At 36.9% G+C, this 24,163-nt stretch overlaps 1 non-coding gene across 1 annotated transcript; it reads right to left on the bottom strand.

The window, feature by feature from the left end:
* Positions 1-16,831: 16,831 nt before the first annotated feature.
* On the bottom strand, positions 16,832-16,938 carry LOC116141440. The gene has a single exon (XR_004129801.1). It is a non-coding gene; the product is annotated as a small nucleolar RNA R71 (small nucleolar RNA).
* Positions 16,939-24,163: the final 7,225 nt, after the last annotated feature.

Below are 24,163 nucleotides of genomic sequence, written 5' to 3' on the forward strand. Positions count from 1 at the left end.
TAGCACTCATAGGAGTTCTAGCATGCTTTGCATTCTCAAGACAAAATCTTTTCAACATGCTTCCAACATACTTTGATTGGGAAACAAACATGCCATTGTTTATTTGTTTAATTTGAATGACAAGAAACATATTCAATTCCTCTACAATACTCATCACAAACTTATTTTTCATTAGACTAATGAATTCAAAGGCATGTGAATGAGATGTAGAACCAAACACGATATCATCAACGTAAATCTGTGCACATATGATTTCATTTTTAGCACACTTTATGAAAAAGGTTTTGTCGGTATTACCTCGTTCATAGTTATGCTCAAGAAGAAAAATTGTCAACCTTTCATACCAGGCCCATGGGGCTTGTTTAAAACCATAGAGAGCTTTCTTCAATCTGAATACGTGATCAAGTTTGTGGGAATCTTGAAAGCCAATCGGTTGTTCAACATATACTTCTTTAGTGAGCATTCCATTCAAGAAGGCACTTTTGACATCCATTTGAAATAATTTGATCTTGAAGTAGCAAGCAACATACAGCAACAAGATTCAAGTCGAGCAACAGAGGCAAAGGTTTCATCAAAGTTGATTCCTTCAACTTGTGTATATCCTTGAGCTACAAGCCTAGCTTTGTTCCTAACAACATTACCAAACTCATCAGTTTTGTTTTTGAAAATCCATTTAGTACGTATTATGTTGATTCCCTCTGGTCTTTGTACAAGTGTCCACACATCATTTCTTTTGAATTGTTTCAGCTCTTCTTGCATCGCCACAATCCAATTTTTATCTTCTAAAGCTTGTTTTGCGTTCTTCAGTTCTGCAAGAGAAACATAACACATATGATTAACTTCATTGTGTCTTCTCCTTCTTGTAACCATTACTTCATTTGGATCTCCAATCACGGTCGAAGATGGATGAGCTTTTTGAACCCATGTTGGTGGATCTTTTCTTCTTTGATTTCTCCTTTGAAGGTTTTCATTAGAAAGATCAACAACCAACTCTATCCCCTCATTTTGCAATGATGAATCAGCAGATGATTCTTTGCATGGACCAGATCCCATTGCTATAGAGGCAGTGGTAGGTGACATCACATTTGCCGAAGGTTTAGGTTCAGGAGATTCAGCAGTGTTCACACCATCTTGTGTGGGCACACGAGGAACATATATGTCTTGAATTTCACATTCTTGAGAATATCATGAAAAATCTTCTGCATCACTAAACACAACATTAATGGATTTTAAGACTTTTTCAGAATGCATATTATAGATCCTAAATGCACGGCTATTGGAAGAATATCCAATAAAAATTCCTTCATCACTCCTAGAATCAAACTTACCTAGATTCTCTTTATCATTCAGGATGTAACATTTGCATCCAAACACATGAAAATATAAGAGATCCGGTTTCTTACCTTTCCACGGCTCATAAGGAGTTTAAACAGTACCTTTCCTAAGGTAAACTTTGTTGAAAATATGACATGCCATATTAATAGCTTCTGCCTAAATGGAGCTTTTTGGCATTAAGCATTACCCTAGCCATCTCTTGAAGCACTCAGTTTTTCCTTTCCATAACACCATTTTGTTGAGGTGTTTTTGGTGCTAAAAATTCATGAAATATGCCCTACAATTCAAAAAAATTAGCTAAATCAACATTCTCAAATTCCTTTCCATGGTCACTCCTAATTCTTACTATCTTTGTAGCTTTAGAACTCTTCTGAACAAGCAACCTTTTAGCTAATTTCTGAAAAGCATTGAATGAATCTGATTTCTCACACAAAAAATCAACTCAAGCATATCTTGAAAAATCATCAACACAAACAAACACATACCTCTTACCTCCCAAACTTTCAACTTGCATAGGACCCATTAGATCCATATGGAGCAATTCTAAAACACATGAGGTATTGAGATTTGACAAAGTTTTATGAGATATCTTGGTTTGCTTACCATGTTGACATGGACCACACACATTACCTTTTGGAAGTTCAAGTTTTGGTAGTCCTTTAACTACTTCCTTCTTTAAGAGTCTTGCCAAGTCTTTGAAGTTCATGTGACCAAGCTTCTCATGACACAAGTTAGTGGAATCTGTTTTTGAACTAAAGGATGACACACAGTTAGAAAGCAAGTAACAATTGTCATTTGACCTTTTCCGTCAAGGAGAGAAACACCTTCACCATTCAAGATTTGACACTTGTTCTTTGAGAATTGAACCACAAAATCTTTGTCACAAATTTGACTAATACTAATAAAATTAGCTTTCAAACCATCAACAAGTAAAACATCTTTCAAAACTGGAAAATCAGGAAGCATAATTGATCCTTTGCCAAGAATTTTACCTTTCTTCCCTCCATAAGTGGCATGTCCACTATCAACCGATTCAAGTTCAGTCAAAAGAGAATTATTACCTGTCATATGCCTTGAACAACCACTGTCTAGATACCAAAGATCATTTTGAAATGCAAGCAAAGAAGTATGAGACACAAAACAACTTACATCAAGCTTAGGTTTCCAAACTTTCTTGGAAGAAAGGCCATTGTTAACATTATGATTTATACTAGCAACAAATCTATGGTTTTTTAAAAACTTTCTTCAAATAAGCAATGAATCTGAAGCATTTAGGTCTGATGTGACCTTTCTTGTTACAAAAATGGCATACAAGAATGAATTTTGATACCTTTGTATCTTGTCTCACAGCAGTTCCTTCAGCAGGAGTTCCGATGGCTTTCACAAACATGTTAACACTAGCTATCGATGTGCTAACACCAGGACTGAAGCCCAAACCACACCGATCTTCGAAGGATTTTCCTTGACCAAGCACTTCATCAAGCTTAAGAGAACCTGCATTCAACTTATCAATGATGGCCTTAGCCTTAGTCAGTTCAGCAGTAAGAGCAACAATTTTTTCGAACAAGGCTATCTTTTGTTTCAAAAAGGAAGTATTCTCAATACCAAGAGATTGCAACTTTTTCACACCCTTAGCCATTGGTCATACATTCTATCATATGCTTCTTGTTGCTCAGCATAGATGTCTTCAGTGTCATCCGAAACTTCACTCTTACCATCTTCTTGATTTACAGTGAAGGCTAAAACATTCTCATCATCACTCGAATCATCATCATCACTCTCATCATGTTCACTCTCACTCAAAGTGGCAGCCATGACTTTACCTTTCTTCTTTTTCAGTGTGTTAGCACACTCAGATTGTATGTGCCTGAAGCCCTCGCATTCAAAACACTTGATACCTGTAATACTTTCTCTCTAGCTTCTGCTTCTTGATGTTCCACGCAACCGCGTCTCACCTACTACCTACAAAAACATTGAAAACCATGGGGTGAGCACTAATTGCTCAGTAAGTAAACCTACTATGCTACCCTTCTGTCTCCGTTGCTTAAATGCTAAATTTCTTTTCTTACATCACACTTCTTTATTCTTCTCTGTTCTTTCTCTGTTCTTCTCTATTCTTTCTCAATTTCTAATTTTCTCACTACTCAAGATAATAGGCATGGTATTATGCATAGATATGATGCAAATGCACAAATGCATAGAATGTGCTTTTTCTTTTCTATTTTTCTTATTTTGTTTTTTATTTCTTTCTTTCTTTCTATTCTTTCTTTCTTTCTTTCTTTCGTTCTTTCTTTCTTTCTATTCTTTCTTTCTTTCTTGCCGATCGGACTCAATTGAGGCATGGATTTGGAACCCTGGCCGTGTGAGTGTATTCTCTAATTTTGGGTACAGTCCTCATCCACATGCACATCTAACGGACTGTACAATTCTTCTTTCTGAATTCTGAGGCCGCTTACTAAAGGCGGCGTCCATGCGGGGCTATGTCACTCACGGGTTCCCCATCGCAACAACCTTCTCTTCTTTTATCTTTTTACACTTCTTTAAATAAAAATTCAGATTTGAATTTCTTTAATATTCTCATTTCTTTCTATGAACTCATTAATGTTCTTTAATGGTTTTTCATGCTCTTACGAGTATGTATATATGTAGATGGGTTCATGCTTATAAGTCTTTCTAAATTCACATGTTTAGATGCAATAATGCAATATGGAATGCAAACATGTCATTCTCTACCATCTACTAACTCATCTCAAGATAACACATAATCATACTCATACATGCACTTCTCTTTGACATTTCATCAAACAATTTATGTGCACATCCAAGCTCTAAATTGGCTACACTTCTATTTCTTTTCTAAGGCACCAAAATTTGGAACAAAATCTGCCAGGATTAACGCCAAACTTGTCCAAATTGCACACTCCATAAATTCTACTCCAATTCTTCTATAATTAATCCAAACTCTCATCAAACATCAAATACACAAATATTACTTCTCATGGATAAGTTCTAACCATCATTCACTATCAAATCCATCAACAATTCTTCATATAAAACACATATAAGCATAAAAGAAATTCTTTACACAATATTGCTTCAATCATAACTAGGGTAGGATTTACTTACCTTAGATATGAGCAATCCAACACTTTAGTAGTCTTCCTTAATCCAACTCTCTTTCTCTTAAATACTATGAACACAAATCATAAGAATTCAACACTTTAGAAATTAAATCTCACATCTTAGTGCAAGGATCTTACATAAGGATGCTTGAGATTGAAATTCCACAAAAAATAACACAAAATCTATGAATTTCCCATGAAAAAGAATTGAAGAAATTGAGAGAATTTGGGGATGAAGGTGCCGTGAAAATGGAGGAAGAATGGCTAGGGTTTCATTCTTCAACTCTTGATATAACATAATATTATTTATAGTTTCCCATTTTACCCTTGCAGTTTCTATGAAATTTCATCTATGTCCCTTAGTCAATTACCATAATGCCGTCATTTTTATTGCATTCTCCATGAAATTCTATCTCTTTTCACTACCCACTTTTTCAACTAATTATGAGTGAAAAGACTATTTTACCCCTAATGACAATTTAAGGGATTTTCTTCACACTTTTTCAAGATAACTTTAATCAAATTTAACTAAAGGTATTAGGGCATATGTAAAACTACGTACCTCGATGTGGGCGTTACAATACCTTTATTTTTCTTTTCTTTATCTTTTGAAAATTTCTTTGTAAAGGTACCAGGCTTTTGATGGTTATAAGGCTTTTTCACAAAAGGTTTTCGGCCATAACCACTATTATAAGGCTTTTTCATGTTTTTCTTTAAAAACTTTGAAAAATTCTTTGTAAGTAAAGCACAATTTTCATCATCCAAAGAGCTTAAATCACAATCATCAAAAGGATCAGAATCAACCTCAAGTTTGACAGCCAAACCTTTGCTCAGTTTCTGTTTTTTCCATCGTTGCAAATTTAGCTTGCAGGTTTGGAGAGAGCCAATGAGTTCATCGATGTCCATAGCATCCAAATCTTGGCATTCTTCAATGGTGGTGACCTTTGACATAAATCTCCAGGGCAAAGAGCAAAGCACTTTCCTGACAAGTTCAGCATTAGAATATGTTCTTCCCAAAGCAAAACGTTCATTAGAAATATCACACACTCTACCATAAAAATCAGCTATAGTCTTATCTTCTTCCATGTTCAAATTTTCAAAATCAGTGACAAGTCTTCTAAGCCTATTTCGTTTCATGGTACTAGTTCCCTCATTCTTGACTTGGAGTTTATCCCAAACATCTTTAGCAAGCTCACAATTAGCTATGACTTTCATTTGGTTCACATTAACAACATTAAAAAGAGCATGAAGGGCTTTAGAGTTATAATTTGCCAAAGTTATTTCATCAACAGTCCAACTATCAACAGGTTTTGGTCTAGACACTTTATTTTCAACAATAACCGGGGTTGTCCAACCATTCACAACCGTGGACTAGACTCTTTCATCATAGACTTAAGGAAGGCATGCATCCTAGGTCTCCATGTGTAATAGTTAGGACCATCTAACAGAGGAGGTCTATAAGCAGATCCACCTTCAATGAAAAAACTCATGACAAAAAGCAATCAGATAGGTGTTAACACACAGATGGAAATGCACACACAGACAAACATCAGATCTGAAGTAAAAACGCAATACATAATAAATTTCGTCCATCAGCCACATCACACAGATGCAAACAAAAATGAGTAAAATGGGTAAGGATTTGCTGAAGTAACTTATCAGAACTTGCTCTGATACCACCTGTTGGGGATTGGTTAAACCGTTTTGGTTTTGGATTACCCATTTTAAAGTGCATCGGAATATTTACCAAGTAGATTAAGACATTTCCATGTTTTAGCCACATCAAACACAAGTGCAGAAAGTAAAGAACACAGCCATATACGTGGTTCGGCTAAATCCACATTTAGCCTACATCCATAGGACCTTATCCAGATCGAAGCAATCCACTAAGTTAAAAACATATTACAAGATATAGTTCAAAGCTTATCTAAGTTACAGTAAAAAGAACTTCATGTTCAACTTTACACTTAGCACCACACTTTGAATCCTTAACGTGTAGCAACTCCTTGGAGCTTCCTCTCGTCGAGAACACACCCAAAAACAGCTTGTAAACCACCAAGCTTGAAGCACCGATGCCACACACTAGCATCAGCAAAGGAACCACGTTCCAAAAGCCATCAAGTCTATGTTCGATATGGTGAGGTTTTGGCACAAAATGGAGAATGAACCTTGAACCATAAAAGAAAGAATACTCTAAGAATATTTAGAGTATAATGAAAAAAAGATCAATAGGTTAGAAACATTTACGCAAGAAGGAGTATTATATAATGAAGGTTTTCTTGCTCAACAAAACAGTGCCACATCAGCCAACAAGGAGCTAACCCATGTTTATCCAAATAAGGAAAGTATTCCTTCTTTTGGTTTGGACCGCAAAACAAATTGGGAAAGATAACTTTATTCCCTAGGACCACTTAAGGAAAAAATGACACATGTAAAAAGGTCCTAAATATCAAGAGACAAAGATAAACACAATCTTTTTCTCTTTATCAAACATGCAACTTGTGTCAGGTTGCAAAGAGTTTAAAGCGAGAGTGTAAGCATAGACCATTTTGCACACTCACTCGAGATGAAACAAGCCAAAACACATGTTTGGCAAACTGTGTGCACTAAGAATTGATGTGCACACACACAACAAATGAGACAAGCCAAAAAAAAGGATTGGTAGCTAGTGTGCACACACACACACACAATTCATAATTTTGACAAAAATAAATATTCTACAGCTAGAATACATCTTATGCCATGCATCTAAAAGACGCAAATCTAGGAAAGAAAATCACTTATCCAAATCTTAAACTTATTTCTACCTCCTAAAATGAATTTTGAAAGCTAAATTTCTCAAGATATAGGACTTGTCAATCCTATAAAAGAGCAAAATGACAATTGAAAGGAGATATTCTCCCTAAAGCTCAAGATAAGTCATTTACTTGATAAGTCATGATAAAATACAAAGAATAGAGAAGAAGATTGCTATTTTTTTTTCATTCATCTATCAATCTTAGCTTACAAAAGAAGATGAAAGTCTCTTTTAACAAAAGGTAATACCACTTAACTCTAACTACTAACTATGACCAATTACCATATAGTTAATTAACTAGAGTCAATTGACTTTGACTTACTGTAACAACTTTAACTAAGCTAAGTAACTGATTACAAGGAACTGCAACTGTAACAGTAGTAACCATAATCTGGTATTCTCCAATACACCCCCTCAAGTTAGTGAGTGATAATCTAGTATTATCCAAAGTCATTCTTCTTCACGAAGTACTTAAAGCTGGAATTTATCGCCTTCAAGTTCTAGTCTATTCACTTCCTAAATTTGATGGAGCTTTGGATCCTTTAACTCCTTTAAAGTCCAACAGCAGCAGTTTCATTCCTCACTCTAGTTTCTCTAATAAAGATGTTGATGCTTTTTCTCAAACTTAGTAGTTGTACTCAACTTTCAATAAATGTACACCTTTGAGTGTTTCTACCAATTATCAGTCTTGTATTAACCACACTAGTCCCTTTGCATTTGCTCGTATCTTAGTTGTAATTGATGCTTCTATTGGAAATAAATTGAATGATTTTCCTACTTTCAAAACTGAATTTATGTTGTGGCATAAATGTCTTGGTCATCCCAGCGTTTTAGTTCTCACAAATATCCTTAAAAATTTACAATTACCTCATCCTCCAAAACCAGACATTAAATTTTGCCAAGCTTGTCAATATGGCAAGTTGCATCAGTCTATCTACCCCAAGTCTGATTTTCAAGCATCTTGGCCTCTTGAACTCATTTATTCAGACCTTTGGGGACCTTCACCTATCACCTCTCCTGAAGGCTTTAGATATTACATTCAATTTTTGGATGACCACACTAGATTTACCTAGATCTTTCCTTTAAAAACCTAGTCTAAAACTTATACTACTTTCACTCATTTTCACAAGCGCGTGGAGAAATAATTTAATCCTTTTGATAAATGTATTCAAACTGATTGGGGAGGGGAATATAGGAGCTTGGTTACTTATTTTAAGGATCATGGCAATCTCTTTAGGCACCCTTGTCCCCACACCTATCAACAAAATGGGAGGACAGAGAGAAAGCATCGCCAGATTGTAGAACATGGCTTAACTCTTCTTGCACAAGCTACCATCCCACTTAAATATTGGTGGTTAGCATTTCAAACATCAGTTTATCTTACCAACAAACTTCTTTCCCCTGTTTTAGCTAATCTTTGTCCCTTCCAAAAGTTTTTTCATACTATCCCAAATTATTTTGTACTCAATGTCTTTGGTTGTGCAGTATATCCTTTCCTTCGACCCTATAGTGCCCATAAATTTAATTTCCATACTGTCAAATCACCTTTGTTGGCTATAGTCTTTAGCATAAAGGCTATAAGTGTAACGACTCTTTTCTACTCGTATTATCATAAAATAGGCATAGTAAAGTACATGTAAAATAGCATAAATAGTTGGGCCCAAATTTTTCTTTCTCTCTATTCTTAGAGTAGCTCAAACTCCATTTCTCTACTCTTTCGCTACTCTCTTTCTCTAATGCATAATTAATGCATATTTAATACATATGGATGACTCATGCTCATTAATGCACTTATGAGATGTAATTATGCCATGTAGCTAAAATTAAGGCTTTCTACCCTTACTCATGCTTCTCTTGAGCATTTCATCATACAATTCAAGTGCATATAAAGCTCTACTTAAACTATAACTTTTCTCTTATCTTTAATCATCCAAAATGGGAGAAAAACTCCCTCATACACTCTAAATCCCTGTCAAAGGAAAACACTTCTATAAAGTTTACTCAAATCTTCCTTCAACCTCAATCAAAACTCACTCAACATCATAAAATCTTAACTCTCATAAAGGAAAACACTTCCAACAATTCATCATGAAGACTCCTCTCAATTTGATTCATCAACAAGCATAATACAAACTCATACATGCATATATCTCTACTCAATTTCTACTCAAAAACTCATTCAAATCTCAACTTGGTTGAAGTTACTTACCTTGTGAAAAAGTGACTTCTCTAGCACTTTTCCTTTCCCTTATTGTCTTGTCTTCTCTCTACAACTCAAAGCAACAACAACAACAACCATATAAGGCTTCAATATAACTATAAGAAAACTCACATTTAAAGCAGGAATCCTTACCTTAGGATGCTTTAGATGATATTTCTACTCAAAATTACTCAAAAGCTCTCTTAAATCCCTTAGAAATCTTGGAACAATTGAAAGCAAAAAGGAGAAAATTGAGAGAATGGACATGGCGGTGGAGAAGAATGAAATGAAGGGTTTATTACACTTAGCCCTTTTTAGTTCATGAGAAAATCAACACTTCCCAACTTTGCCCTTGATCTTCTTTGAAAATGCAATCTATATCCTTTGATTCATTACACTCACACCCCCATACTAATTCATTCTCCAAGAAATTTCCTTACATTTACCCCCACTTTTCTTGCTAATTAGGGGTAGAATGGTCATTTAACCCTTATGAAAAAATATCTAGAACTCTCAATACACATTTTAGTCGGCTCGTCGCCGCGGCGAAGAAACTTCCGTCACCCCAGTGAAGAAAGACAGAGCCTACACCGCCTTACTCAATGCCAACTTCGCTGCGGCAAAGACTACTCTTTGCCCCAGCGAAGACTGCAATTCCAAAATACCTCAAATCTCAACCAATTTCAAGGCAAACACCCAACCAACTCAACACACAAACTCAATTAAAGTTGAATCAATAAACATTTAAGCAAAACAACAAATCTTAAGGACGTACCTCAAGTGGGGCGTTACAATTCTCCCCTCCTTAAAAGAATTTCGTCCCCGAAATTCACACGAACAACTCCGGGAATTGATTCTACATGTCTCATTCTACCTACCATGTCGCTTCTTTGACCTTATGATTCCTCCAAAGGACCTTCACTAACGAAATACTTTTGTTCTGGAGCTCTTTAATCCTTCGATCTAGAATATGTACTGGATGTTCCTCATACACGAGATTCTCTGATAACTCAATGTCCTCCACTCTCAGGATATGGGAGGGATCACTTACGTACTTCCGCAGTATTGAGACATGAAAAACGTCATGCACCTTGTCCATACTAGGTGGAAATGCCAATCTGTAGGCAACTTTACCCACTCGTTACAATATCTCAAATGGACCTATGAATCTCGGTGCTAACTTCCCTTTGTTCCCAAAGCGCATCACTCGCTTGTAAGGGGAAACTCTCAAAAACACCTTATCACCCACTTGAAATTCAACCTCTTTTCTTTTCAAATCGGCATAACTTTTCTGTCGATCTTAGGCTTGCTTCATTCTTTTTTTGATTAATCTTACATCCTCTATCATTTTCTGAGTCGTCTCTGGCCCAAGAGTGGTACTCAACTCATCCTTTTCACCTATCTCATCCCAATGCAGTGGAGACCTGCATCGTCTACCATACAAAGCCTCGTAAGGCGCCATTTTAATCGTAGACTGATAACTATTATTGTAAGCGAATTCCACCAACGGTAACATTTCATGCCATGTGATAAGTTACATAAATTTAGTATTTTTAGGTTTGTTTTTATAGCCTTCTAGTTAATTTCTCATTTGTTTTATGTGTTTTTATGTTAGTTTTTGTTAAGTTTGAAATATGAATGGTTAGCTATTGATTTGGAGAATTTTGTAATTTTTCAGGCGTTAATTGAGTAGATTGGAGCATTGGAATGAAATTGGAACTCAAAGCTTGAAGAAATTGAGATTTGCTGACAAGTTTGAAAGCCATGGCCTTGCCTTGGTGGTTTACCACAGCCGTGGTGGTGGAATGAAGATAAAATAACGAGGATAGGAAACACCACTGCTTAGGCTGTGTTGACGTACATTTAGACACGGCCTGGGCTGTGTCGGGCACTTTTAGGGTTTTTATTAGTTTTTCTTTCCTTTTTCATTTAGAACTCTTTTGGGTATTTAAGGATGATTAAGATCACTCCTTAGGGGCCGAATTTTACCCATTCTTGGAGAGAGATTATTGGGTAACAAAAGAGAAAGGAGAATCAAGAACAATAATTCATCAAAGAGTTTGTTTTTACTTTTCTATATGATTTATTTCTGGGATTCTACTCTTGTTTCTTTTATTATGAACTAATTTTCCCAGTCTAAGACTAGGGTTAGTCTATTTATGGATCTGTGATCAATCATTTACTTTTTGGTCAGTGAATTATTTTTCTAATGATAAGTCTATATTATGTGCTTAATGCTATTAGGAACTTGATCAATTTCTGATAGAATTGTTTTGTGTGATTGAGACCGAGAGGAGATCTCACATGAGTGCTCTAGTAATATAGGCCATGGATTAATTGGATATAGAGATATATGAATTGATACATGCAATAGTCATAGGCAGGATTAACTTTTGCTGAAAGCTAGAGGATTTCACAAAGCTAAATGCTCGTCTATTTCATTAAATCTATATAGAGATATTTAGGTTGTGAAATAGAAGTAGAATTAATATTGCTTGAGAGAGAATATTGGTTAACCTAGGAAATCCCGTTGTCACATTATTTAAATAAATTCATTGACCATAGTAAATTGAGCGGTGCAGAGAAGTTATAGATGAGCCTGAAGTCTTAGCCGTTTTCTCTCATTGAATTCTTAATTATAGTTTTACTGCAATTTGTTTTTAATATTTTAGATTTTAATATTTTTAGTTTTAAAGATCACCATTCTAAGTTTTGATTATCTAGATAAAGTTAAGACTAAATAATATTTCAGTACTTGTTTACGCAATCCCTTGGGTACGATAACCTGTATTTTATTATACTATATTACTTGAGACTAGTGCACTTGCTAGTAGTTGTTGCAAACGACACAACAAGTTTTTGGCGCCGTTGCCGGGGATTGCAGTTAGGCAATATTGAAATCATTAGTTTAGCTTTACTTTAGATCTTGTTCCATATTTTTTTATTTTTGGTTTACTGTCGTAGGCACCCAGAATTAAAACCTAAAAATACACGTAGTAGTGTAAGTCAGGGTCGATCCCACGAAGAGTGTCTAGCTGAATTTGCTGTTATGTGAACAAGGCTGGGGGGTTCTGTGTAAAACAGGAAACGTTCTTAGCAAAAACCAAAAACAAAAACAGTTCAATTCGAAATCAATTAATATAACGAAACTTGGTCTCCGTCAACATCCACCATCGGAATCTCAACTGATCATTGATGCAAGATAATCAATTCACAACTTGAATTTCACCGTTGGACTAATTTCCTATCTCTCCTTAATTGTAATTAATCAGGAAACAAGCGATCCTAATTAATCTTACCCCTAAACAACCCTAGACAAGCGCTCAAGATTTATCTAGTGGCAGCCTTAAGAATTAGAGAGATCGATGAAGCTAAACAACACAAACACAAGCGGTGGTATTTAATTTAGTTATGTCTTCGTAAGGTTATTAATTCCTGACGCAGCAAATTACTAACCCTAATTGCTTCGCAAGTGGAGGGATCAAACAATTACGGATTTGATATCTAACTTAGCTAGATTGCGACAATTAAAAACTAGTAGGCCTCCCTAGTAATTAAACGAAACAATCATAAAATTAGGAACAGAAAACCATCCAATACTCAAACACGAAAATTGAACACAAAGAAAAATATATAGATCTCACAGTTTATCGATTCCGAGGCTTCCGTTTACTTCGACCAAGTTATCAAAATCACCCTCTCATGGCCATCACCGATACAGAGGAAAAGTTCAGTGAGGACCAGAGAGAGGCGTGTGTTCCCCCCCTAATATGATCTTCCTTTTCAAAATCTTCCGTTTTTAATTCAACTCAATCTCCTAAAATATTCTAATATCCTAAAATCAATTATCCTAATTTGATTCTCATTAATTGAAAATACAATAAAGTCTTAAATAAAATAGGAAAGTGATGTTCCAGCTGTAACTCGTGTGCCACATGTCTTCAAATCTTCCAATAATAAACTGTCTCTTGACTTGCATTACAATGCAGATGTTCCAGAACATCGGCAATGCAGATGCTCAACTTCAAGCCCATTACAACCTTGATGCAGCAAGTACTCTCCAAACTCAAAACATAAAAGTTGTAGATATACTTCTTAGAGTTCTAAAGAATTTTTAATCATCTCAATCGGAGCTTAGCTTAGAGAGTTATGCCCAAAATACGAAACAATGTCAAAACTGTCCGAATTCACTTAATTAGTTCCGTTTTGCAATTAACGCTCCCATTTGCTTCCTAAGTCAAAATAGAATAAAAGTCAGTACATTTTAGGCAGCAAATAGGTATAAAAGCCTAGGCATTAAGGTGGGTAAATATGACATTTTGCATTCTCATCAATTTTTTTTACATATATAATTTTTTATTTTTTTTCGAGTTCTCTTGTTTTCAGATTTTCCAGTGTATGACACACACTAGACGAAGATTAGAGATTCTTGAACCTTTTGACCCAGAAATAGAGAGAACAATACGAGCATTGAGAAGAAGGCAAACAAGGAATATGACAGCTAACAATAATAATCAAATGGATCCTGTACTTTTGGAGAATCTCGAAGAAGATGCAGCCCCACGTTCTTTAATGGATTATGCAATGCCGTCATTGAGTGGCACTACTTCTAGCATTAGAAGGCCAGCCATTGCAGCAAATAACTTTGAAATTAAATCTACGATCATTCAGATGATTCAGAGAGGCATCCGTTGGTACTTGATCTCACATTCATAATCCTTAACCAACTCTAACCATCTTCTCTGCCTCATATTCAGCTCCTTTTGAGTAAAGAAATGCTCATTCTTCCTCACTTGCATGTCACGGCCTCATCTTATCGGAGGCACGGCTGGGTGGAGATCACAAAGCACCAACCCACTCTTCGTGACTTCTACTCCTTCTCTGCCGAACGGACTCGGTCATGCATGGATTCGAAACCCTTGGCCACGTGAGTGTATTCTCTCTCTCTCTCTGACGGTCACGACCCTATCTTACCGGAGGCATGGCTGGAACCTCATGTTCCACTCTTCATGACGGTCACGGCCCATCTTACCGGAGGCATGGTTGGGGATCACAAAGCACCCACTCTCGTGACTTTACTCATCACTCACGGGTTCCCCATCGCACAACCTACTCTATTCTCTTCTTTTGCTCTTACAGTAGTTTATTCACAAAGATCTCTACTCTGGCAACTAATACTCATCTCTTTCTCAAGCTAGTATTCATAGGATAGCTTAACTCTTAGAGTAGTCTATTCACAAAGTTTTCTACTTTTTCTCAAGCTATTACTCATAGGGTAGCTTATACTCACAATTCTCTACTCTTTCTTGATAATCTATGGATTATACAGTTTTCATTAGACTTTTTAGTCAGATTTCAGGTACTTTCTAGTTCATTTGGACTTGAATTGTGGCTTAATTCTTCACATTTCGTGTTTCAGGTTAAAGTGGACATTTTGAGCAAATAAGGACAAAATTGGAAATTCTGGACCCAGAAGTAAGCGTATCTCAGAAGTTGGGAGAGTTCTGAAGCAGGATAAAGCCTATGAAGCTTGTTCCCAAGGGAGAGCACCGAGGATCGAAGAATCAAGCAAAGATGCAAGCAGAGTGGCAGTTCTATAATTTTAGAACTTTTCAAGAAGCTTCGCCGTGGCGAAGTGAGCCAGTCAAGCACTAGATCTGTTTAGTTCTTCACAACAGCGAAATTTCTTCTTCACCGCGGTGACGGTCGTAAATTCCAGTTTTGTGAAACGCACAGTTTTACTTTGTGCGTGCTTTTCTTAGGATTTTGGGTGAGGTATAAAGAAAGACTTAGCCTTTTTGTCCAGGGTCGTCTAGGAAGTAGGTTTAGCAGCTTTTTCATTTTCTTTGATTAAGTTTCAAGCGATTTAGAGATTAGAAGGGTGAAGATTCGATTTTGAACCAAGGGATTCATCATTTGGGGAGATTTCTTGTCCTTTCTCTTACTTTTCATTATGTTGAACTTGAATATTATCGGTTTTCTTATTTGTAGTGTTGATTTAGCTATGAACTAACCCATTTTGGGTTAGGGTTTTGATTGTAATTCGAATTTTAATGGGTTAAGTGATTGATTGTTTTATGTTCATATGATTATGCTTTGATTGTGTGTTTGCTCTGAGTTTTAATGCTTTATGTGATGAACATGATGAGATTGAGAAATGAATCATGTTAGGCTTCTTGGGTAATCACCATTGTAGTATTGGATGCTAGAGATAGATTCAAGAATCAATGAAATCATTGTAGGATTCTTATGCTTAATGAGTTTGGAATTGTTAACTTTCAAATTGTTGGGTGCGGAAGGTTAATAAGGAAGAATAGGAAAACATAGCCTGAGAAGGTATGTTTAACACCTTAGTGAGTTCGATTTACAACCAATGCATATGAATATGAATTTAGCTTAATTTTTAGGTTTAACCCATAAAGTCCGAATGAAGTCAAAACCCTACCCGTTTTAATTGAATTGAATTTATCCGTATTTTTCATCTCGCATTCATAGTTAAAGTTTTAAGTCAGTAATTTTAGATTTAGTTTTTATTTTTAATTCGCTCATGTTAATCCAAAAGAAATCGATTGCTCCAACTTGAGAACACTAGGATACTTAGTGCTTAGCTAGTAGTCCTCGTGGGAACGATACTCACTCGTCACTTTATTACTTGAGTGATTAGTATACTTGCTACATATTGCATGTTGCAGAAAACACGTATCAAGTTTTTGGCGCCATTGCCAAGGACTGTTTTAAGTTAACATTGACTCTTTCTATAGTTAGCTAGATTGGAGTCTTTATTTTGGTTTTTATCATTATTTGTTTTATTCTTGTTTTTAATTTTTAGTTGAGTTGTGATCTCACTTTCCTTCATTTCTGTTCTTGCAGTTTATGCGAAGAGCGAGACGTCAACCAGTGGTTCCTGTTGACCCTGAGATTGAGAGAACCGTCAGACGACATAACAAAGAGAGAAGAGAAAAAGAGGATTTAGTTGTTGAAACAGAAGAAATAGTGGTTGAAATGGCAGAACCAGAAAACAAGACACTGAGGGAATTTTCAGTTCCCACAGTGAATAGTAGTGGGTCGAGTATTACTAGGCCTACGGTACAAGCCAACAACTTCAAGATTAAGCTGGCAATCATCCAGATGATCCAACAGTCGGTTAGATTTAATGGTGATTTGAAAGAAGATCCGAACCAGCATATTGTAAATTTCTTGGAAATTTGTGACACCTTCAAGTCGAACGGAGTGTCGGATGACGCCATTAGGTTGAGGTTATTCCCATTCTCATTGGGAGATAAAGCCAAGGGGTGGTTAATGGCACTACCACCGGGAACTATAACAACTTGGAATGATCTAGCACATAAATTCCTTACCAAGTTCTTTCCTCCAGCAAAATTGAGAAATGATATCACATCATTTCTACAAGATGAGTCCGAGTCATTGTATAAGGCTTGGGAGAGATACAAGGAGTTAATGAGGAAATGCCCACACCACGGCTTGCCAGTTTGGCTTCAAGTCCAAACATTTTACAATGGATTGATGGGTAACGTGCAAACGATGGTGGATGTAGCTTTAGGAGGGGCCTTGCAAAATAAGACACCAGAAGAGGCTTATGAGTTGCTTGAGGTTTTGGCAAGCAACAACTATCAAAGACCAAATGAGAGAGCAACACCAAAGAAATCTTTGGGTCTTCGTGAAGTTGATGCCTTTACAGCCATCTCAGCCTAGCTCACTGCACTTCAGAAACAGTTGGGAACTATACAGGTAAACTTTATTCAAGCACCTCAACTAACTTGTGATTTTTGTGCAGGAAACCATGTGAGCAGCGAGTGTCAAGTTGGGAACACATTTCCTTCATCATCTTCATCAACGGAACAAGTGAATTACTTGGCAGGAAATCAGAGACAACCAAACAACCCGTACTCTAACACATACAATCTGGGGTGGAGAAATCATCCAAATCTGGCTTGGGGCAATCAGAACTAGCAAAATAGTCAATGGAATCAAAGAACATTGCCAAACAACCAACCAGGGGTGAATAATCAACCGGGAGATGGAAGAGTAACAAAGTTGGAAGACATGTTTGGAAAATTCATGCAAGAGACCACGGGTTTCATGAATGAGTCGAGGATAAATTTTAGGAATCAAGGGGCGTCCATTCGAAATCTTGAGGTACAAATGGGTCAATTGGCCAAGAAGCTAAATGAGAGACCTCAGGGTTCTTTACCAAGCAATACGGTGACTAACCCACGTGAGCAAGTAAATGCAATTATGTTGAGAAGTGGGACAGTTTTAGAAGAGGTGGAAAAATCAAGGAAAGAGGAAAGTCCATCAAAGAAAAATGAAGAATCTGATGAGGAAGTTGATGAAGAAGTCATTGTTGAAGAGAAACCACCCAGCCCAAGGAAAGATGAACAGAAGTAGGAAGAGAAGAAAAGGAAAAGGAAAGAGAATTTGCCATTCCCCGAGATACCACCAGAGTTGGCACACCACACTCCTCCGGTTCCTTTTCCTTAGCGGCTGAGAAAAGAGAATCAAGATAAGCAGTTCATTAAATTTCTTGATGTTTTTATGAAACTGCATATAAATATTCCTTTTGCAGATGCATTACAACAGATGCCAAGTTATGCAAAATTTCTCAAGGACATTCTGTCAAATAAAAGGAAGTTAGAGGAAGAGGAAACAGTGATGCTCACGGAGGAATGCAGCGCAATTCTTCAGAAGAAGCTACCCCCGAAGCTCAAAGATCCAGGGAGTTTTACTATTCCTTGTACTATAGGAGATATTACCTTTGATCGAGTTTTGTGTGATCTAGGTGCCAACATTAACCTTATGCCTTTTTCTGTTTTCAGGAAATTAGGAATTGTTGAAGTGAAGCCGACAACAATATGCTTGCAACTTGCAGATAGATCGATAAAACACCCGAGGGGCATTGTAGAGGATGTGTTGGTTAAGGTGGACAAGTTCATCTTTCCTACGGATTTCTTTGTGTTGGACATGAAAGAGGATAAGGAAATTCCTCTTATCTTGGGCCAACCATTTCTGGCTACAGGAAGAGCTTTAATCGATGTTCAAGAAGGGAACTTGATTATGAGAATGCAAAATGAAGAAGTAACATTTAATGTCTTGGAATCGATGAAAGTTGCACCTAAGAAAGAGTCATGTTTAAAAATCGAGGTGGTGGATCAGTCAAAAATTGAACCCTTTCATCTGAATAGTCCTAAGTTGGAAATTGAGAGATGCATGGTCAAGCTGAATCAGTTTGAGAATGAAGACCATAACACAAAAGGGTGCAAAACATACCAGGATGAACCTCACTCGAGAGTGCGTCCTCACAAAGAACAGATGTCTCAGCTTAAAAAGGGTGAGGGAAAGTCAAGACAACGGAAAGTGGTTTGTGAGAGGAGTCAAACCACCAAAGTAATGACCAAGGGATGGAAATAGGTGGTGAAACTCTCAACAAGGACCCGGTGCGAAAAAGATTATCTACAAAAGAAGCTCCAACACAAGGAAAAATTACGAGATGTGATGTCCTTGGATAATCTGGACTAACTTGAAGGATTGAGAAAGTCGAGCTTTCGACTATAAACAAGCGCTACTTGGTAGGCAACCCAAGTGTTTTTAACTTTGTTTTTCATTTTGGTTGTTTGAATTTGTTTAATTTCATTATGAGTTTGTATGATTTTTAATTTTTGTGTTTTGGGGTGTTTCAGGTGAATTTTTTTGCTGAAGAAGGGAATGATTTTTCTCTAGACTTCACCGCGGCAAAGATTGTTCTTCGCCGGGGCGAAGCAACCAAAAAAATGTGGGAGCTCCAGGAAGTTTTCGCCACGGTGAAGGAATTGTCTTCGCGGCGGCGAAGAAAGAAGGATGAAAATTTTAAAATTTTTCTAAGGCATTGTCGCCGCGGCGAAGAATTTTCTTCACCGAGGCGAGTTGCCTCTGTATGTTTTCACCGCGGTGAAACCTGGGTTTTCTTAGGGTTCATGAACGAAGACGTCGCCGCGGCGAATCTTGTTCTTCGCCGCGGCGACGGTACCTTTCTATAAATACCCATTTTTCTTTTTCATTCTTCACGCAACTCTTCATTTTCACTTGAGAGAAAAATTTTCAAAATTCAATCTTTTGCTTCCCTAGTGCTTTTCCAACCAAATTTCTTACTCCATAACATTCCTAAATACCAAAACAACCCATTTCAACAACAATTTTTGCGAAAATTTCATGAAAAATTTTGGATCAAGAATTTGGGGCTTTTCAATCTGGGCTATTTCTGGTTCAATTGGTGGCGAATACTCATTCATTTTGGTAAGATCTCAGGTTCCCTAACCTTATTATTGCACAATTTCGAGTTTTAGTTAGTAGATCTGAAAATTTTTGTTGCGATTGAGTTGTGGAATTTGGGTGATTTTGAGCATTGATTTTGTTAGTGGAAGGGTAGTTCGTGCATTGGGTGATTGTTAGAAGTGTGGGTTTTGAAATATTGGAGTGTTTGTGGAGATTTGAAAATTTGAAGTTTGGGGGGTAAAGTACGAATTTTTGGAAGTGTGTTTTGTTGTCGCAAGATTGAAGTGATTGTGTAGAACAACTAGGTTTGAATTGCTGGGATATAATTTTTGAGTGAACTTTAATTGTGAACAATGCCTGCCAAAATTAAGCATCCATACAAGGGTAAGGGCAAAGGAAAGAAAGTGGATAACCGCTTTGTAAGTGATGAAGCCTGTAAAAGGTATGAGAGGGCCATCCAAAGGAGAGATAAGGGTATTATTCCTGAGCGTGGATTGACCACGAGTTAGGCCTTGGACTAGAGTGGAGGGAGACGTTGGGAGATGTTTATGAGTGCTCCTGCACAATCGGCTGTAGAGCCGCTAGTGAGGGAGTTCTATGCCAATCTCCTGGATTGTTAGGAAGGTACAATTTTTGTGAGAGGGGCTGATGTGCCATTTACGGAAAGGGTGATCAATCAGTTCTTCAACCTGACTAACCTTGATCAGGATGAGTACATACAGTTTAAGAGATCATGGTTTGAGGACAGTATCATCCTTCCGGTCATTGCAAAACCGGATGCAGATTGGGCAGTGTTGAAAAAATAGAAAAAGACCATCAAGGGAACTCAGTTGATACCGATGGCTCGACTGTGGCAATACTTTGTTAGTACGAGATTGATGCCGGAATCGTACTACAGCACCGTTACTCACGAGAAGGCAGTATTGCTTTACTCTATTGCCACAGGGAAGAGTATCGATGTGGGAGACATGATCTGGAACAGCATTCAACAGGCCGCCAAACCAGGGTGAACAAGTTACAGTTTCCCACATCTCATCACAGCCTTGTGCCTTAGAGTTGGAGTCGAGGTTCAGGATGATGAGCACCGTATTCATGCTGCCCCAGTTCTAGACTCAGAGTATTATAAGAAGCAACTTGACTGTCTGGAAGCTCCGCAACCAAGAGCAGGGGCAAAAGCCAGAGAACCACACAAGGCCTTGCCACATCATCCAGCTCCATAGCAACATAGAAAGAGATGATGCAGCAGATGATGGATATGATGAAATGGATGGGAAAACGACAGGATTGGTTGGTTGATCAAACCAAGATGATGTTTGACATGCAGAAGAGTAGCTTCAACGAGCTCAAGGTTGACACTTCAGCTTTCCAATGGGCTGACTAGGATTCGGATGAGTGGATGGGCTCCTAGTAGGAAGAAGAGGAGGATGAAGAGGAAAAAGAATTAGAAGAAGAATGAGCCGGAGCACCTGTGTTTGTTTTTCTTTATGGTTATTTGTTTTTATTCGATTTTGTTGTTCATTTTAAACATTAAACTCAGTTTTTTTTTTTTTTTCTGTTTTGGATTTGTTTAGTTGTTTCTTTTAATTTGTAGTTGTTGAAAGGACGAGATTAGGTTGTAATATTTTCAAGTTAATTTGTGAATGTGTGCTAACACAAGGGATACCACAGTTTCAATTGTTTTGACAGATTTTGGGTGATGAAAAGTCCGAGACCGGGTGTGCATTGTTGAGCGACACTTCACGGATTAACCAGGGAGCTTTCTCGTACCTTTGTTATTTTTTTTTTTTTTTTGAGTTTCTATTCCTGATTTATGCATATTGGGACATTGGGGACAATGTCATGTTTAGTTTGGGGGTAGGAAATAGAAATAAAACCTAGTTTAAGGGTATATTGGCTGGAAACCAGAACCCGCTTAAAAACTGCCCAGCAGTACTTGGCAATCTCTGGTATAACAACGCCATGTACACCTTAAACGAAAAAAACTGAAAAAAAAAATTTTAGTTTGATTGCTTTTGCCGATGATGAATTGTATAAATCAATGATGAGAATAGGGTTGTTGAAATTTTATTGTTGAGAAATGTTAAGCATTGCTTCAAGTTTATGTTTATTGACTGGATTTTGATTGAGGTTTGTTGAGTGGTTCAGTCACAATTTTCATTTATTTTGACATGCTTAGATTCATTTTATGTGGTTGGGTGAAGTTTGATAATGTTGGTGGACTCTAGAACCTAGTAGAGAAGTGCTTGAGGCGAAATTCTAGGATTAGACATGGTTGAGAAGATGATGTAGGCATTTTTCGAAACATTTGAGCCTTTGTAGCCGACCCATGAATGAAATTGTCCCTAGTCACCCATTTGAGCTATATGAATTTTATTGCTTTATTTTTCTTGGAAAACAACAAAATTGTCCAATCCTTATACCTTAAACACTTTATCGTACCCTTAGGAGAATTCGGTCCTAATGCAAACGAAAGAGTTGTACAAATAAGCCAAAAGAATAGTTTGGGGGTTGGGAGAAGAGAAATAAAAACAAAAGAGGTATTGTTATTGTTTCATGTTAAAAAAAAAAAAAAAAAAAAAAAAAAAAAAAAAAAAAAACCCAATTCTGCCTAGTTTAAGGGTATACCGGCTGGAAACCAGAACCCGCCTTAAAAACTATCTAGCAGTACTTGGCGACCTCGAGTATAACAATGCCACGTACACCTTAAATGAAATTCTCCCGCATTTATGGTTTCCAGAATAAGAAAAATACACGGTTGAGGGTTGTGAATTGGTGGACATTTCAATTGGTGGTTGAGAAGAAGTGGAGTTCGATTTGATGTTAGTTTTGCATTAGGAAAACCGAGTTTTCTTACTTTGTTATTCCTATCCTTTTTCTTGGAACCCACTACCCGAGCCTAACGATACAAGCTTTTAAAGACCTTTTGATTCTTATCTTTGTCTAGTTCCCATTAGTGGAGAGTGGTTCGATATTTAGGCTTATGGAGTCCACCACCATTTGATAAACTTTACATTTTTGCATAAAATAATCTGGGAAGTTGGAATGTGGATTGAAATGGGGATCACCTACTCGATGGACCGATTGACGAAGACAGTCGATATAGCTTACAACTTCTTGGAGTGTTGAATATTTCCTGATAATAATTTTTCAACAACTTTTGAGACTTGTGTAATTTCTAGGCAATTTGTGTGTTGAATTTGAGTCTTGTTGGTTTTTGTTCATTTTTCAGTTTTGATATGTGTGTTTTGTGTTTTTGTTTGTTTTTTGTTGTTTTTGTTTCCTTTAGTTTTGTACCGTATGCTCGGGGACGAGCATATCTTTACTTTAGGGGTATTTGATAATCCGTGGATTATATAGTTTTCATTAGACTTTTTAGTCAGATTTCAGATACTTTCTAGTTCATTTGGACTTGAATTGTGGCTTAATTCTTCACATTTCGTGTTTCAGGATAAAATGGACATTTTGAGCAAATAAGGACAAAATTGGAAATTCTGGACTCAGAAGTAAGCGGATCTCAGAAGTTGGGAGAGTTCTGAAGCAGGATAAAGCACTATGAAGCTTGTTCCCAAGGGAGAGCACCGAGGATCGAAGAATCAAGCGAAGATGCAAGCATAGTGGTAGTTCTATAATTTCAGAACTTTTCAAGAAGCTTCGCCATAGCAAAGATTTGTACTTCGCCGTGGTGAAGTGAGCCAGTCAAGCACCAGATCTGTTTAGTTCTTCGTCGCGGCGAAATTTCTTCTTCGCCGCAGCAACGGTCGTAAATTCCATTTTTGTGAAACGCACAGTTTTACTTTGTGCATGCTTTTCTTAGGATTTTGGGTGAGGTATAAAAGAAAGACTTAGCCTTTTTGTCCAGGGTCATCTAGGAAGTAGGTTTAGCAGCTTTTTCATTTTCTTTGATTAAGTTTCAAGCGATTTAGAGATTAGAAGGGTGAAGATTCGATTTTGAACCAAGGGATTCATCATTTGGGGAGATTTCTTGTCCTTTCTCTTACTTTTCATTATGTTGAACTTGAATATTATCATTTTTCTTATTTGTAGTGTTGATTTAGCTATGAACTAACCCATTTTGGGTTAGGGTTTTGATTGTAATTCGAATTTTAATGGGTTAAGTGATTGATTGTTTTATTTCATATGATTATGCTTTGATTGGTGTGTTGCTCTGAGTTTTAATGCTTTATGTGATGAACATGATGAGATTGAGAAATGAATCATGTTAGGCTTCTTGGGTAATCACCATTGTAGTATGGATGCTAGGATAGATTCAAGAATCAAGAAATCATTGGGATTTTATGCTAATGAGTTTGGAATTGTTAACTGTCAAATTGTTGGGTGCGGAAGGTTAATAGGAAGAATGGAAAACATAGCCTGAGAAGGTATGTTTAACACCTTAGTGAGGCGATTTACAACCAATGCATATGAATATGAATTAGCTTA

This window comes from Pistacia vera, unplaced genomic scaffold (genome assembly GCF_008641045.1).
Source record: "Pistacia vera cultivar Batoury unplaced genomic scaffold, PisVer_v2 Contig399, whole genome shotgun sequence".
Taxonomy (NCBI): Eukaryota; Viridiplantae; Streptophyta; class Magnoliopsida; order Sapindales; family Anacardiaceae; genus Pistacia; species Pistacia vera.